Here is an 18,411-nt window from a genome sequence, read left to right as displayed (position 1 = left end):
TGACTTTCCTGGATTCTGTGGGTTCCAATGGGAGTATCCCATCAGCCAGATAGCGCTTGTAGGGCATCATCCATGTCTTTTCCCCTTTGATCAGGCAGATCTGCATTGATTCCTTCCCTAGGATTGGATATATGCTTACCTTGGAAGTCTGGAGTGTTTCCTGGGTCAGTGACCGATGACTCTTCGCCCCTCCTCTCGTCGTGTTGACCTGGTGCACCCCCACCCAGTTATCTGCAGTGAACGTTCGAGGTGTCTTCAGGGTTTCCTGTATGACCGTCCTCTACTTGCCCCCCTTGCCTGAACTGGCGAGCTTAGCTAGCAAGTTAGCTCAGGCATTTTGTTCTCTAGGGACGTGCACCAGCTCGAACACCGTGAATGACCCCTTCAGAACCTGGACGTACCCTAGGTACGTGACCATCTGGGGGTCCTTGGCCTGGTATTCCCCAGTTACTTGACCCGTGACCAGTAGGGAGTCGCTCTTCGCCAATAGACTCTTCGCTCCCATCTCTTTTTCCAATTGCATGCCTGCAATGAGGGCTTCGTACTCTGCCTGATTGTTGCTGGCCTTGAAGGCGAACCGTAGGGCCTACTCGATCAATAGCCCGTTCGGTCCTCCAAGATGACACTTTCCCCGCTGCCTTGTTGGTTAGAGGATCCATCTACAGAGAGTACCCACCGGAAGTCGGTTTCCTCTTGGTGTGCGTCTCCGAGGAGAGCTCTTCGACAAAATCTGCATAAACCTGGCCTTTGATAGGACCTCGGGGCTCGTACTGGACATCGAACTCTAAGAGTTCCACTTCCCATCGTACCATCCTTCCCGCCACGTCCGGTTTTTGCAGGACCTTGCAAATAGGCAAGTCTGTCATTACCACCACTGTAAAACTCTAGATATAATGGCGAAGTCTCCTCCCCGAGAAAACCATTGCCAGAGTCTCCTTCTCTAGGGCCTGGTATCTTACCTCAAGCCCCTGTAAAACTTTGCTCACAAAGTATATAGGCTTCTGCACTTGGTCCTGCTCTTGCACGAGGACCGAACTGATGCTCCATCACAGTGAAGTACAAGCGGAGTGGAGTACCCAGCTGTGGCTTGCACAACAATGGGGGCTGGCTAGGTACTCATTCAGCTTAAGGAACGCCTCTTCGCACTCCCTCGTCCAGATGAACCTGTTGTTCCTCCTCAGACACTGGAAGTAAGGGTGACCCCTGTCTCCTCCAGGCGATACAAATCTGGACAGAGCGGTCATCCGCCCCGTCAACTGCTGCACCTCCTTTACTAAGATTAGGCTTCTCATCGCAAGGATTGTAGTGCATTTCTCAGGGTCCGACTCTATCCCCTGCTCAGTGAGTAAGAAACCCAAGAATTTATTAGCCTCCACCCCGAACATGCACTTCTCGGGGTTCAGCTTCAGTCTATACTTAGCTATCGTCGTAAATTGCTCTTCTAAGTCAGCCACATGCTGATCTTTTACCTGTGAGGTCACCACCATGTCGTCCACATAAACTTGCACATTTTGCCCTATCGTGGGCGCGAGCACTCTGTCCATCAGCCTCTGGTAAGTGGCGCCTGCGTTCTTCAGCCCGAAGGGTATCACTGTGTAACAGTAGCAAGACAGCTCTGTCATGAACGTCGTCTTGCACTCGTCCTTGGGATGCATCTTAATCTGGTTGTACCCAGAAAAAGCATCCAGGAAGCTGAGCATCTTGTAGCCCGAGGCACTGTCTACCAAGGCGTTGATGCTTGGTAGAGGATAGGAGTCCTTCGGGCATGCTTTGTTGTTCCCACGCGCCCGCGAGCGCCGGCGCGTGCGCAACCCGTGAGAGTGCATGAAGCAACAATAGAGAATAGGGCCCACGCGAAGAAGCAGCCCTACGAGCCTAGGAAGCCTCAGGCTAGGGGGCGTGGAAGGGAAGGTAAGCCTGTGAGGCATAACTTCGTGGTAGAATTGAAAGATTTGATAGTTGTGCCCAACATAGCAGTTAGGTTGAAGATGCCGCCCAAGACCGACAAGAAGCTGGGACCTCACAAGGAGGCTTGGTGTGACTTTAACCAGGTGTTTGGTCATCCTATATGCAACTGCTTGGCGTTGGGACACCAGTTGGACGAACTGGTGAAGAGTGGGTTCCTAAACGACTACCTGGCGGAGCCACAGAGGGTTGAGACCCCAGCAACGTCAGGTGAGGACCAAGGGCATGAGATGCCCGTTCATGGGGAGATCCACACCATCTCGGGGGGTTTCTCAGGTGGAGGGTGCACCGCCTCTCAGCGCAAAAAGTACGCACGATCGGTGATGTCAGTAGAGGCGCAAATGGCGGACGACGTGCTCGACATCGACCTTACTTCCACGAAGGCTGATCTTCAAGATGTCATTCCCTATGACAACAACCCTGTGGTGATTTCCGTTGTAACCGCAGGGAGGAAGATGCACCGAGTGTTAGTGGACTAGGGCAGCTCGACGGATGTGATGTTTTGGTCCACCTTTAACAAGCTGCAATTGTCTCCCGACCAGCTGAGGCCTTATGAAGGGTGCCTATATGGCTTTGCGGGAGACCAGGTGGAGGCGCAGGGGCATTTGGAGCTGCGGACCACCTTTACGGATGGTGTTGCATCCCGCACGGAGAGTATAAGGTACTTGGTGCTATGAGAACAACCTCAAGGCCAAGAGGGGGGTGTTCATGGTTATAGAACGCCCACCTAGCGGAGACGGTGACGCCCGCGTGGTGGTCTCCTGCGCAGAGAGCCCTTGGGAAGGGCGACCCGAGCCAACAGGGGATATGGTCGAGAGGCAAATCGAGGGTAGAACGTTCAAGCTTGGTAAGTCGTTGGACCAAGCAGAGCAAGACCAAGTTGCTGGGGTGATAGCACGGCACCTGGACGCTTTCGCATGGTCCACCTCGGACATGCCAGGCATAGACCCAGATTTCCTGTGTCACCGCCTCACCATGGACCCCAAGGTTAGGCCCATGTGCTAGAGAAGAAGGAAGTTTAATGAAGAGACGCGGCAGGTCATCAAAGAAGAAACAAAGAAGTTGATGAGTGTCGGCCACATAAGGGAGATTCAATACCCTGAATGGTTGGCAAATGTGGTCTTGGTGAAGAAGGCCAACGGGAAGTGGAGGATGTGCGTGGACTTCACCGACCTCAACAAGGCATGCCCGAAGGACTCGTACCCCTTGTCAAGCATCGACGCCTTGGTGGACAGTGTCTTGGGATGCAAGATGCTTAACTTCTTAGACGCTTTCTCTGGGTACAACCAGATTAAGATGCACCTAGGGACGAGTGCAAGACGACATTCATGACCGAGCTGTCTTGTTACTGCTACACGGTGATGCCCTTTGGGCTGAAGAATGCGGGCGCCACCTACGAGAGGCTGATGGATAGGGTCCTTGCACCCATGATGGGCAATGTGCAGGCCTACGTGGATGACATGGTGGTGACCTTGCAGGCGAGGGGTCAGCATGTGTCTGATCTGGAAGAGCTATTTGCGACCATGGCTAAGTACCAGTTGAAGCTAAACCCTGAGAAGTGCGTGTTCGGGATCGAGGCAGGTAAGTTCTTGGGTTTTCTACTCACCGAGCGTGGGATAGAGGCGAACCCGGAGAAATGTGCGACAATCCTTGCCATGAGAAGCCCGGCCTCGGTGAAGGAGGTGCAGCAGTTGACAGGGCAGATGGCCGCCCTATCCAAATTTGTGTCAGTTGGAGGAGAAAAGGGGCACCCCTACTTCCAGTGTTTGAGGAGGAATACCCGGTTTGTGTGGACCACAGAGTGCGAGGAGGCATTTTTCAAGTTAAAGGAATATATGGCCACCCCTCCCGTGTTGTGCAAGCCGCAGTTGGGCGCTCTACTCCGATTGTACTTTGTTGTAATGGAGCGGGCGATCAGTTCGGTGCTCATCCAAGAGCAGGACCAGGTACAAAAACCAATATACTTCGTGAGCAAAGTATTACAAGGGCCAGAGGTGAGGTATCAAGCCCTAGAGAAGGCAGCCCTGGTGATGACCAACTCAAGTTGCTCCTAAGAATGTCAAAGAATCATGTATTCTTGTAAACCTTGCTCACCTCAAAAGGCAGCTCTCATTGAAGATTTAAAACATGTTAAACAATCAAATGCACAATATCTTGAGGTGTTGAGCCAAATGGAGACAAGGCTTCGAATTTTGGAAGTACAACGCATGGAGAAAAGATTGTCAAAACTTGAATTGAAGTACGAAAGATCTTCACATTCCAATCATGAAAGACATCATTCTCCTAGGCATTCTTCCAAAGATTTTTCCAATGCTCACGGCCAACATCATTATGGGCTGGTTTTAAAGAGTTTCAACACCTATGGGAGCTTTGAAAAAAAGGAAGAATGGAAAATACACAAACGTGAAGATAGAAGCCAACATGTGATATTGCCTTTTGTTCAAAGTGTTAAAGTACCTAGCTTTAGTGGTAATAGTGATCCTAATGTGTATTTAGATTGGGAGGCTAAATGTGAACAAATTTTCAAAGCCTATGGGGTCTATGAAGACCAAAAGGTGAAAATAGCCTCTTTAGAATTTTTAGATTTTGCCAAGAAATGGTGGCATAGCATTGTAATGGACATTGGATATCATAAGAGACCTCCCGTGGTTTCTTGGAATGATTTGAAAGAGTGTATGCGCGCGCGGTTTGTTCCTCCTTATAGGAAGGAACACTTGTTGAAGTTCCAAAGGCTTCATCAAGGACATAGGATGGTAGATGAATATTTTCAAGAATTTGAAACATCTTTGATTAAAATGAATTTGCATGTTAATGACGAATCAAAGATAAAATGGTTTGTAAGTGGTTTAAGAAGAGAAATTAAAGATTTGGTAAAACTACATGAGTATACTTCTTTAAAGAAAGTGTTTCACTTAGCCATCAAGGTAGAATCACACCTTTTGAAAACAACTTTCAAAAATACTCATGATGATAGTTTCTACAACTCTTCTAGGAAGGATGCAACCAAAGTTTCTACTCAAAATTCTCCTTCAAATTTTTGCAAAGAAACCACTTCTTCCCAAAAAGTTTCTACCCAAAATCCTTCTACCCCTAAGTCATCCACCAAAACTTTAAAAACCAAATGTTTTAAATGTTTAGGTTTTGGGCACATAGCTCTTCATTGTCCACAAAAGCAAACCTTAATGATAAACAAGGTAAAACAAGACCTAATTCACCCACCTACCACACGTGAAAATGAAAAAGACAAAGAAGGCCAAATTGACATGGGTCTTATCCTTCCACATCCTAGGTATTTTCCTTCCTTATCTTTGTCATTACCAAAGGTTCTTACTTCACCACCATCTTGGTTAAAAAATGTTTGGAATGATTTTTTCATACCTCCTAATGGTTGTCACCATTTAAGCGGCCTTTTTCCAAAAGATATCATCATTCCCAAACAAATTTTTCCAACTTGGTCAATTTCTAGAACCTCCTTTTCTGCAATCCCATTGTTTACAAAAGCTAAGTCATGTTTGCCTTTTTCTTCCCCTTTTAATTGTCACAATAAACTGACTTTGTTCTATGTAGGGATTCAGAATTCGTGGACGAATTCTCTCCAACTCGAGGAGTATGATGAGAATCAAATAAAGGAGGCTTTTATTAATGAAGGAAGAGGTCATTCACCTTCACATTTGAAGTTCTTCCTTCTAGTCTTCTCAAAATTAAAAGAAGACATAAAAAAAAGAGAGGATCAAGCCTAACGCCAAAGAAGTCTACAAGCTTTCAAGAATGGGCTTCAATTAAATATCTCTCTTTATAGTTTCTTTTAAATTGTAAATAATATAGAATATTGTTTAGAAAGGTGCTTAGAGGGAAACATTAGACACCTCTTTTGTAAAAGCATCTTTAGGCTTTAGTTTAGAAAATTCTAGAAGCTTGGGGAGTGAGCTTAGTAAGGGGGGTGTGATCTTAGGAGCTTTTTGGGTAGCTTAGGGAATAAGCTATGTAAATGACCAGCCCTTGCTCCTATAAAAGGAGGGCTTAGGTCCTTCACAATTCAGATTGGAAAAATAGAGTAAAGTTACTATGCTCCATTTGTGAGTGATTGGGAGACTAGTTCTCCTTTTCCTTGTCTTATCTTGTGATACATTAAGAGCATTCAAGTGGCGGCAAATTTGCACTTATCTTGGAACATTCATCATCCAAGTGGCGTGTCCATTCCCAATCCTTGCTTCAATCACATAAGTCATCTTCCTTCATCTTGTTCTTCAATTTCAATCGGTAATTTTGGTTTGTTTTAGTGTTCTTCATCGTTTCCACCAATTGTATTTGTGTTTTCCAGCTTTGTTTTCATTTCTGTTCGATGCAGTAGCTTTTCCTTTCAATTCTGTTCGGTTGTTTTAATTTTGTTCTTCATTCTTTGTTGTTGATTCCATTTGACAATATATGGACTTCCATATGAGGTTTGGTTTGGTGCAAAGTCTTGGTGAGTTCTTGAATTAGAACATTGATCCAATTCTAAGTAAAGTTCCATTTCATGACCAACTCAAGTTGCTCCTAAGAATGTCAAAGAATCATGTATTCTTGTTGTTGCATTCACATCACCTGGTCATGGTGTTCTCGGCTAGGAGGCTTCGCCATTACTTTCATAGTTTCACATTGGTTGTGATGACGGACTTACCTATCCGGAAGGTGCTGCAGAAGTCGGACGTAGTAGGAAGGATGGTGTGTTGGGCAGTGGAACTGTCGGAGTTCGATGTCCAGTATGAGTCCCAAGGCCCCATCAAAGGCCAGGTATTTGCGGACTTTTTGGTAGAGCTCTCCTCGGTGGACGCACAGCAAGAGGAGGAAGCTAGCTTCAGATGGGTACTCTCCATGGATGGGTCCTCCAATCAGCAAGGGAGTGGAGCTGGCGTGATCTTGGAAGGATCAAACGGGTTGTTGATTGAGCAGGCCCTAATGTTCGCTTTCAAGGCCAGCAATAACCAGGCAGAGTATGAAGCCCTCATAACCGGGATGCTCTTAATTAAAGAGATGGGGGCGCGAAGTTTGTTGGCAAAGAGCAATTCCCTTTTGGTCAAAGGTCAGGTGACTGGGGAATATCAAGCCAAAGATCCACAGATGGTCGCGTACTTGGGGTACGTCCAGATTCTGAAGGGCTCGTTCGCAGTGTTTGAGCTGGTGCACGTCCCTAGGGAGCAGCATGCCCGAGCTGACTTGCTAGCCAAGCTTGCCAGTTCGGGCAAGGGGGAAGGCAGAGGATAATCATACAAGAAACTCTTAATGCACCGCGAACGTTTGTTGCTGATAACATGGTAGGCGTTCACCAGGTCAGTATTGCTAGAGGAGGGGCGAGGAGTCATAAGTTTGTGACTCAGGAGACGCGGAGAACGCCCAGTGTAAGCGCTTCCCGGTTGTGGAGGGGGAGCCAATGCAGATATGCATAGTTGAGAAAGGGGACACATGGATGACACCCTACAGGCACTATCTAGCCGATTGAATACTTCCGTTGGAGTCCGTGGAAGCCAAGAAGATAAAGAGGAACTCTGCCAAATACACCATCGTCGACGGGGAGTTGTTCAGACATGGGTTCACCCACTCGATTTTGGTGTGTGTGAGCGGAGACCAGTGTACACGAATAATGGCAGAACCCCACGAGGGGATTTGTGGTAGCCATATGTGAGGGCGGTCCTTGGCGTTGAAGGTCGTCCGTGCAGGTTATTACTGGCCGACAATGAGAGAAGATTGCACGAGGCACGCCCAGCGGTGCAAACAGTGTCAACAGCACGTCGACTGGCACAAGGCGCCGCCAGAATAGCTAAGGTCGATTTACAGCCCGTGGCCGTTTAACACGTGGGGAATCGACATTCTGGGGCCCTTTCCTTTGGCGGTAAGGCAGATGAAGTACCTTGTAGTGGCCATAGAGTACTTCACGAAGTGGATAAAGGCTGAGCCAGTAGCGCAGATCACAGCTCATAAGATCCAACACTTCGTATGGAGGAATATAGTGTGTCATTTTGGCGTGCCGAGGCGTTTAGTTTTCGACCATGGCACGCAGTTTGCAAGCCAGCAACTGGGCAAGCTATGCGCAGAGGTTGGGATAAAGCAAGTGTTCTTATCGGTTGAGCACCCCAAAAGAAATGGGCAGGTTGAGTCTGCCAAAAGAGTCCTACTCAAGGGTCTGAAGAGAAGACTCGAGAAGGCTAAAGGAACCTGGGCAGAGGAGGTTCCTAGGATAGTGTGGGCTTACCACACCACGCCTCAGTCCACCACCAGAGAGATACCCTCCAACTTGGTGTACGGGTCTGACGCAATGATTCCGGTAGAGATTCAGGAGAGCTCACCACGTTTTCAGAGTTTCGTGGCTGAGGAGTCTAACGAAGAGAGAAAGGTGAACTTGGATCTGCTGGATAAGGTCAGGGAGGAGGCGAGGATCAAAGTTGAAGCATTAAAGAGAAGGGTGGAGCACAAGCACAGTTCCAAGCTAAGGCTTAGACAGTTCCAGGTTGCTGACCTGGTAATGCGGAAGGCTCACCTGTATCAGCTAGAGAACAAGCTATCCACCAAATGGACTGCCCCTTTCAGGGTGACGAAGGTCCTGGGAAACGGGGCGTACAGGCTTGAGACTTTGGAAGGAGGCGCAATTCCTCGTACCTAGAATACGGCCAATCTCAAGTTTTATTTCAGTTGAACTCTAGCATTGTACACAGTTTAAGGGGACGCTCTTTTTCCCTTTTAAGGGTTTTTTAACGAGGTCACCCAATAAAATTACGATTGAAGTATACATATTCTTGAATTTTTTGTACAATGCAAGGGAGAACCTGTCGTCTTGGTGTTTAGACACCTCGAGAGGGAGTGGCAGCTTCCGCTTAGGACGCCTCCCCCTCGTGCGTGGGTGCCAAGTACGAACAGCAGGGTTCGACCAGCGACAAACCAGTCGTCTTGGTGTTTAGACACCTCGAGAGGGAGTGGCAGCTTCCGCTTAGGACGCCTCCCCCTCGAGCGTGGGCGCCAAGTGCGAACAACAGGGTCCAACCAATGGCGAACTTGTCGTTTTGGTGTTTAGACACCTCGAAAGGGAGTGGCAACTTCCGCTTAGGACGCCTTCCCCTCGAGAGTGGACGCCAAGTACGAACAACAAGGTTCGAGCAGTTAAGTCCTCCTTTGCCTTTGACCAAAGACGAGGCCAATAACGCACCTTGAGGCTAGAAACCTTGAGAGGGAGGGGCAGCTCCCGCGTAGGATGCCCCCTCTCAAACGCGAACACCAAGGCTCAGCAAAAGGATTCCCAGTTAAAGTCCTCTACTGCCTTGGGGGCAAAGACGAGGCTAGTTGGTGTATCCTCCCTAACCACAAAGCATAGGTAAGGATCAACAAAGGAGTTTCCCTTGTCTAAACAAGAGTTAAGGCAAGGCCAATTAAAGGTTCACGCATGCCCACCTCCATCACGGGTTGCTAAGCAATTAAGGCAGAGGGCGAGAAAGCGTGCTACCTAGAGTTTAAAGTTTTAAAGTTTGTCAAGGACGTCGTACGTCGTATGTTAAAGATGTTAGCATTGAATCGCTGCTGGTAAGAGCGACAAGTTAAAGACGCAGTTATTGACAAACGAAGATAAATAAGGCAAGTAAAGAAAAGTGCAAGTTATATTAAATTACAAGTTTTGCAAGGGGCATTGTTCCAAGATAAGTTACACAAGCTCCTATTGAGGGTGCCTAGGCACGATCTGCCCATCCACGACGTGGTTTGACATCGCAAAGGGGGAGACGTCCATATCAGGGTGCTTGTAAACAACCTGAGCAAGGGCATCCTCGAACCCCGCTGCGTAGGCATCAGCAGTGTCGTCAATGATTTCTGCCTTGGCCCTCTCGAAGGCTTCAACTTGTGCGGTGAGCTCAGCCTCCACCTTGCCCAGTTGCACCTCTCGGTCGGTGGCCCGCTCTTCGAGTCTGCCCATCTTAGCTTTGTTGGCCTCAGCTTCTTCTTGGAGTTCCACCACCTGAGTGCGTAGTGGCACGACCTTGGCCAGCAGGGTGGCGTACTCTTGACCCTTATCGAAGAGTTTCTTGTTGGCATCCAGTTCAGCCTGGCGAAGGGCGTTCATTTCTAGCTGCAGCGCAGTTTCACGATTGGAGGAAGCACGGGTCTGCAGAGCCAGTTGCTCCTTCGCCAAGGCCAGTTCTTCCTTTGCCTTCGCCTCAGCCAAGGCCAGTTCTTCCTTTGCCCTCGCCTCAGCCTCTTGGGAAAAGGCATCAGGTCGAGCAAAAAACTCCCCAAGGCTGACAGCCAGGCTCTCCCGCACGGCAGCTTCGTTCAAACCTTCTGTGGACCCTTTTTGGAAGCCCTTGAGGATTTGTTAAAGGACCAGAGAAAGCTCAAGAGTAAGAGCCGGTTCAGGGAAGCTCTCACCACCGCCCTCGAGCACAAGGAGGCCTTGGGGGGGATGAAGCGCTTGGTGGATGATCCTTGAACGAAGCAGGGCGCCTAGCTAAAGAAAAGTGGGAGGTGGCTGTTATTGCCGCCTTACGTCTTTTGAAGACAGGGCCCTCCATAGTGTCCTCTTCATCGTCAGACACGATCTCCATATATTAATTATTGTTTTAACCTGGAAATTGGCAAAATATTTAGAATCGACTTTTTAGAATTGAAATACACAAACATAAATATAATCATGTACTCTGTTTAAGAGTCTTAACATGAAAAATCATACAAGCAAACTATATAAACTATATAGGCGAATGTGAAAAAGAAAAAAGGTATAAAATATAATAATGCCTATAAATTTAGGTTAAATATATTTTTCGTCTATCTACTCTCATGCGAAATTGGTTTTTATCTTTAGTTCAAATTTTAGACCTCTTATATACTTATAGTAAGAAACTATTGAAATGAGTTCTTACCATATTTTTTTACTTAACAAACGAATTTACAATGTGAATTAGGGTGTTATAATACTTCATGGTTACTCATTATTGAAATTTTATTTGTTACTTAAAAAAAAAAGAATTGGTAAGAACTAATTTAAATAGTTTTCTATAAGTACTCAGTAGGTCTAAATTTTATATTATAAACTAAAACAAATTTTGTGTTATAATTCAGAACATCTAACCCTATAAAATGTTCTATATTATGATTTAACCAAAACTAGAGAAAATGTTTCTCAAAATTTTAATATATGTAATTTTCATCCACTATTACATCATTAAGTGTTGAATTATAACTTTATATTGGAGAGTATTTATGGAAGTTATTTTAAGTTAAGCAAGATTTGCTATTGGAGCAAATGACTTTCAATAAGCTTAGTTGCATGTATAAGCAAATTGCTTACTTTTTTTTTTATGTTGTAATCAGTTAATGAAACACACGTTTATGTAGGACCCATAAAGCACTTGCATTAGCCATTTTAGCATTAGAGTCAATTTCTGTGTACCGTGCTTATATATTGTTGGCGTGATATTCAGATAAAACATTTCAACAACAGTGGGTTGCTTGCTTGTGTTAATAATTTTGATCAAAATTGAAAATAATTAAAACGTAATCAAGTAATGGCGTATTAGTCTCCACTCCCAAGGAAAAGTTTAGAAGTATCTAACCTAGTTTCTACTAGGAGGTCTCTTTGAAACATCATTAACACTAGGAGTAAAAAAAACCACGTTATCCCCCATTTATTTTAGTCCGGTTTGCTATTGGTTTTGGCAAGAGACACTGAAGTCTTGGTTTGTTGTGTTAAAAAAAATATTAATGGACTAACTTTTTTTTTAATTTTGTTTATATTAAAGTACAAGAAAGAGTAGGTAAATCCCTTGTGTATATTGAACACATAGGGTTTTGTTTATATAGAAAAAGAAAAATATGGGTTAAGCCCATTACATAAAATATAAAATATCTAATAATATCTATAATATCTAATAATATTTAATAATATCTAACACTCTCTCTCAAGCTAGTGCATATAGATCATATGTACTCAGCTTGTTAAAAATATAATCAATCATAGGTCCTCGTAAGGGTTTACTAAAAATATCTGCTAATTGATTATTTGAATTAACAAACTCAGTCTTGATATCTCCCAATATAATCTTTTCTCGAACGAAATGGCAATCAATCTCAATATGTTTGGTTCTTTCATGAAAAACTGGATTTGAGCTGATATGAAGAGCAATCTGATTATCACATATAAGTTTCATTTGAGTGACCTCTCCAAATTGCAATTCTTTAAGTAATTGTTTAAGCCAAATAAGCTCACTAGTAGTCGAGGCCATAGCTCTATATTTTGCTTTTGCACTAGATCTCACTGCATTCCAATGATCTTCACATGGAGAATTAAGAAATTGACTTACCACACTAACTACAAAGAAAATATTAGAATGAGTAACAGTGAGATAGTTCAATTTTCCAACTAATCTCATGAACTTCTCAGGATCTGAAAAAGGCTCCCCCTGATTGGGTAGAAGCTTGACATTGGGATCCATGGGAGTATCAACAGATTTTGAATTCATCAACCCAATTTCCTCCAAAATATTCAATCCATATTTTCTTTGAGAGATAACAATACCAGTATTGGATTGTGCTACCTCAATCCCCAAGAAATATCTGAGTTTGTCAATATCTTTGGTCTGAAAATGTTGACAAAGGTGTTGTTTTACTTGTGAGATGTCATGGTGATCACTACCTGCAAGAATAATGTCATTAACATATACTACAAGATAGATACACCCACACTACAAGAAAGATTAGTTTTAGTGACAAAAGGTTAATGATAAATATAAAATTTGACACTATTAATATATTATTTGTGACTATTGTTTTCCTTGTCACTAATAATACATTATTTGTGACTATTTTTATCCTTGTCACTAATATTGTTTATTATAGTGACAAAACTAAAAAAAATACCACAATAAATATATTAAAAAATTAATAACACATATAATAAATAATTACTAAAAAATATATAATTAAATTATTATTTTTAAAATAAAAATATAGTTAATAAAAAAGTTATTAAATATTTATAAATTAAAAATTATTTATTAGTTTGTTAAAATATGTCATAAATGTTTTTTTTATATATTTAATAAAACAAAATTACAATTAGATATATTTATATTAGTAGTAAAAAATAAGTGTTCAACTTCACATTAAACTCCAGACTCTTTAATGAGGTAAGAATGTAATACACCACTTTATAATTACTATGAAATTTGTGTCAATAATAATATGTTATAAATTCATTCTTACGTGTATATAGCAAATTTAGACATGTACGTATTTATATAAGTGACAAAAAAATTATTAAATTTATATAATTTTATATTTTAATTTGTGATCTTCCTTTTTAGAAGTAAACATTATTTTTATTTTGTGATAATGTAATTAATAGTGATATATAAAATTTGTCACTATTTGTATATTAATTATGAGTGTATTTTAATTTGTCACTATTTCTATATTAGTTGCAACTATCTTTAATTTGTCACAATTGTTTTATTAAAAATGACAAAATATGCATGTCATAAAATAATATAAATTATTAAATTTATATTATTTTATATTTTAATTTATGATCTTTCTTTATAGAAGTAAACATTATTTATATTTTGTAATAATGTAATTAATATTGATATATATATATATATATATATATATATATAATTTGTCACTATTTGTATATTAGTTATGAGTAAATTTTAATTTGTCAGTATTTATATATTAGTTGCAACTATCTTTAATTTGTCATAATTGTTTTATTAAAAATGAAAAAAAATATGCATGTCACAAATAATTATTCTTTAATATAAAATATCAAATCATAAATTTATTTTTCTTTAGATAAGAATATAATTAATATTTTTTTTGAATGCTTATAAAGTAATAAGGATTATATAATATTAATTATTATTATTATTATATCACTGGTAATTGTTAAAAAATATTTTTTTTTCTACTTGAAATTTGAAAATCATCTTTTATTTAAGAAATAACTTTACTTTCATTGTGTCGCTTTACAATTACAATACTTATTTTAATACATTATTTATTTATTCATATCTTAATACATTTTATTATAATATTAGTTAATAATATGTTTACTTCAAATTTAATTCAGCATATAAAATTTTAACCACCTAACTATTCTTTCTTTCTTTTTCTTTCTCTTTCTCTCTTTCTATATCTTATTCATATACTATTTATATAAGTAAATAATAGTTATATGGATAGATAGATGAAAATAAATAAATAGATATGATTCATAAGAATAAACATAATTAATAACAAAATTTGTGTTAGAAAATTATCTAAATCAACAATTTACTTCCAACATTTATCTAATCTCATACCTTTCAAGACCGTGTGTAAAGAGTGTATAGTAAAACCTGAGTTACCTTACACTTCTGTAGTGAGTTTATTTGTAGTATTTATTCACGGGTCTATGTTGTAATGGGTCGAATCTATCAAATTAATTGATTTCTAGTATGATTCACTAATTCATAAGGAGGTATGTTGATATACTGGTATATTTGGATAAAATCTTGTGTGAAACAATATCTTTTACTAAATCAGTGTTACCTGATTTATCGACGTCTCACCCGCATTTGGTGGAGCATAGTGATAACTTGTTATGAGCTTTCATAACTGTCATTGTTGCCATTCACAATGCTTTAAATGTGATTTGACACGGTTGGTTAGTCACCGAGAACCGGAGTGACTAACTCGTTCAGTACTGACCGATACATTAACAATTTGAGTAATTATACAACTAATGTATTAAAGTGAAAATGAAAAATATAAAAAGAATTCATGAAATTATAGAATAAATTATTAAAAATAAATAATTCATCGATGAATAATTTTTTTTATCTTTTCTTTTCAATTTAACACTCTTTTTATTTGATTATATTCTTCTTTTTCTTCATACTTTATAAATAATATAGAATTATACTATTTATTAAATTTTATCTCTTTCTAAAAATAAAATTTATCCTTTTCTTTAATATATTTTATATTATTAATTTGTTTAGAAAAACATGTTATAAAGTTTGTTATTAAAGTCATGCTATATAATATGATTATATTTATTAATTTGTTATTAACAAGATAATATGATTATATATAATTATAAAATATCATTGATTAAGTACAAAGTTTGTTATTATATATAAATGAATAAATATAGAGAATAAGGAATCAATCTCTATTTGTAGGTTTTTTTTATAGGTTAAAATATTCAAAGATAAGTTTGAAAATGATACTTCAATCAGTTATAATGTATATTGTACATATCTGAGTTGTTCGAATTGTAAGGAAATAATATATCTCTAAATACCTCAAATTCAGATAAGAAGTTAGTATTTAGACTTATTATAAGAAAAATACAATTATTCTCTTTGAAATTAGGTTTAACAAATTATTAATATTGTTTTACAAAACTATATACTAAAGTTTGTCATTAACATCATAATATATAATATACAACTATTTAATTATAATTATTACTTTATTATGGAAAAAATAATATATTTAAATAAATAAATACTAAAATATGAATATAATTATATTTAATTTAATATATAATCAACACCTATTTTTAAATAAAATAAGAAAATTAAGTATTACTTTATTAAAAAAATATAAAAAAAAAGTAACCTTATTTATTAAAATAAAAAGTTATAAAAATTTGAGTAACATTTAACATGATTTATAATGAGATAATTAATTTTTTTAAAATTAAATTATAAAGAAATGCATGTTTTTTTAAATAAAATTAAACAAAATGATGTTATTTTGGGATATTTAGATAGATCCATCACATATGTAACCCTAGAATTAAACTTATTCTCAATATTACTCAAAGACTTATATTTGTGGATATCTAAAATTGAAGCAGTAGCTATTTCCTTGATACTTAAGATTGAAACAGTTATTTTCGTGATATCTCTCTGAAGTTGCAAGAAGAGGATCCTATTCTCACTTCTTTTTTGTTTTCATGATTTCTGGTAAGTCCAGACTTAATTGCTTTCTTAGGACTTTTTTTTTTGCTTCATGTTGATAAAAGACACTCAAGGCACTATCACATTTTCCTTTCTTTTCATCCTAGATTCTTCAATCTTTCACGGTACTCACGGTACTGTCGCATCTTCGGGTAGAGTGAACTGCGTTTTGCAGCCGCATAAGACGCTTTACGACAGAAGTGGAGGAGTGTTGAGGGAATTTTTGGGGAGGCACGAGGGTTTTCAGAAGTGGAGGAGGATGCTGGTGGAGGAAGGAGGGTTGTGATATTTGAGAGTTTGTTATTATTCTTTCATTCTTTGTTGCAGATAATATTTGCTAGCCCAAAATTTAGTTGGTGAAAGTTGTATCAATACATAAGAGCAATATTGCCTCCTATTATTGTTCAAGAAGGGAAGCTTTGATGTGCCAAATCCAAGTAAAGCCTGAAGCTGTGTGATGTTTTAGGTTTAGGTTTTAGGGCCTGAAGCCTGAAGCCTGAAGCAGTGACAAGAGCATTCAACCGGTTAATTCGTGGTTTTAACTGATTAAATGTGTGCTTGTAACAGCTTTTTGAAAATCTGTTTTAACTTATTTGATTGTTTAGATTTGCTCTAACATTAGCATTTCAAGGTTTATAAATATGTTTTTGATTCAAACGTTAAAGGATTGATGAAACAGAAACCTTTGATACTCTGAGCTGAGATTGATTTGAGAGATTTCGGAACTATTTGTGAAAAGGTTTCAACCAAGTTTTTTAGCAAGAGTGCCTTGTGCTTTGATGTCTTTAAAAGAACTGATCAATAGGGTGCTAGTTTTGTGTTTTACCAGGTGTTTTCTAATCCTGTTCAAGTTCTTGTAATTGTTCATATACATTTCAGTATAACTGTGTAAAATCCTGTAAAGTCAGTGGGATTCTGGCTTGAGGTGGTTGTTGTGGGATTCAAAGTCACTTTCTTGTGTGTGGTGTTTGTGTAATCTATGATTGTTTGCATAGTGAAAACTCAGTGGTTTGAATGAGGACTGGATGTAGCTCTGTGATAGAGTGAACTAGTATAATCTCTATGTGTAATTCTCTCTATCCCTTCTCTCAATATCTGTTTGTATTTTTCGTTGTCATAAACAATCGGTTGAACTGCTATTTTAACCAATTATAATTTTGTTGTTCTTTCTGTTTGGCATTTTGATTAGCTTTCTGAATTGCTTTTCTGGGTTGATTGGAAAAGTTTTATTCTATGCCAAGTATTTGCGAAAACAATTTGAAAACAATTCACCCCCCCCCCCCTCTTGTTGTAGCCATCAAACCTAACAGTTATTTGTTTTTTTAGAAATTTTTACATCTTTGTTTTATTTTTGTTATTATTATTATTTAAGTTGAAAGTTTTTCGTTCAACAAGTCATTGAGATTGAAATTAAATGAATTCAGTTATTTGTGTCCCTTTGCTCTCTATGCAATTTTGTTTCTTATTTGCTATATTTTATTTTTCTCAGTATGCAAGAACATCATCACAAAGAAAAAGTTTTGGTTTTTTTACCGAGAATAATTAAATTGACGCATTTAAAATGTTAAAATTTGGAAAAAATGACTGTTATTTTGTTTATACTAATATGACATGTGAACGTTAACGGTAAAAGTTAACTATAGAGACAAAGATAAAAAAAATTACTTTAAGGATTTATCTAAACTGCATAAGTTCATCTTTTTATTCATCAACATGTATTTTGAAAATTTATGTTTCTCCTATAATAAAGTTAGTAATCCAACTTTAAGTAACTTGATACCCATTTTCGTTCATGTATATATAATTTTACTTATGTGATATCTTTAAAATCTAGTTATAACTCTACTGAACATTGCTATAACTGGTTTATATTTGAAATTTAAAACTCCGATACAAAATTTCAATATCTTAACACATTGTTGAACTATTTCATTCAAATCTTTAAAGTAATTAAATGGAAAAGCAGAAATAGAAGTATTCCACAATAATCCAAATTGTAAGACATCTCATCTTGAGATCTGAAGAAGATGATCCAACAGAGGACTCATCCATGTCCAACCAAGCACTTCTTGAGTTCTTGTGAAATCAGGCAACAAAAAAAGATCATAACTATTGATAGTGAAATTGGATTAAGACACATGAAATAAGGGACAAGATATTTGGTTGAGTAGTTGAAGGGGAGGGACGAATCAAAGCGACAAGGGGGGGAGAAGTGTTTGGGATATGTAATGTTCTAATTACAAGTGTTGTCAATATCACTTTTGACTTACAATAAGTACATTTTCTTGAGATTAATTTGTTAGTTGAAATATCGTATCTTCGATTTATTCATTTTCTGAGCCACTTTTAGAACAGGAGAAAATTAATTCAAAGACACTTTAGGAACCTCCACATGGGAGAGAAAGTGGAAGTGGAAGAGACAAAGAGAAAAGGGTGGAAATGGGGTTTTCCTATATCCCTGGGCTCCTAGTCCCCTTTT

Source organism: Phaseolus vulgaris, chromosome 11 (genome assembly GCF_051622355.1).
Source record: "Phaseolus vulgaris cultivar YP4 chromosome 11, ASM5162235v1, whole genome shotgun sequence".
In the NCBI taxonomy this organism is placed as follows: domain Eukaryota; kingdom Viridiplantae; phylum Streptophyta; class Magnoliopsida; order Fabales; family Fabaceae; genus Phaseolus; species Phaseolus vulgaris.
Note: the sequence above shows the minus strand (reverse complement) of the source record.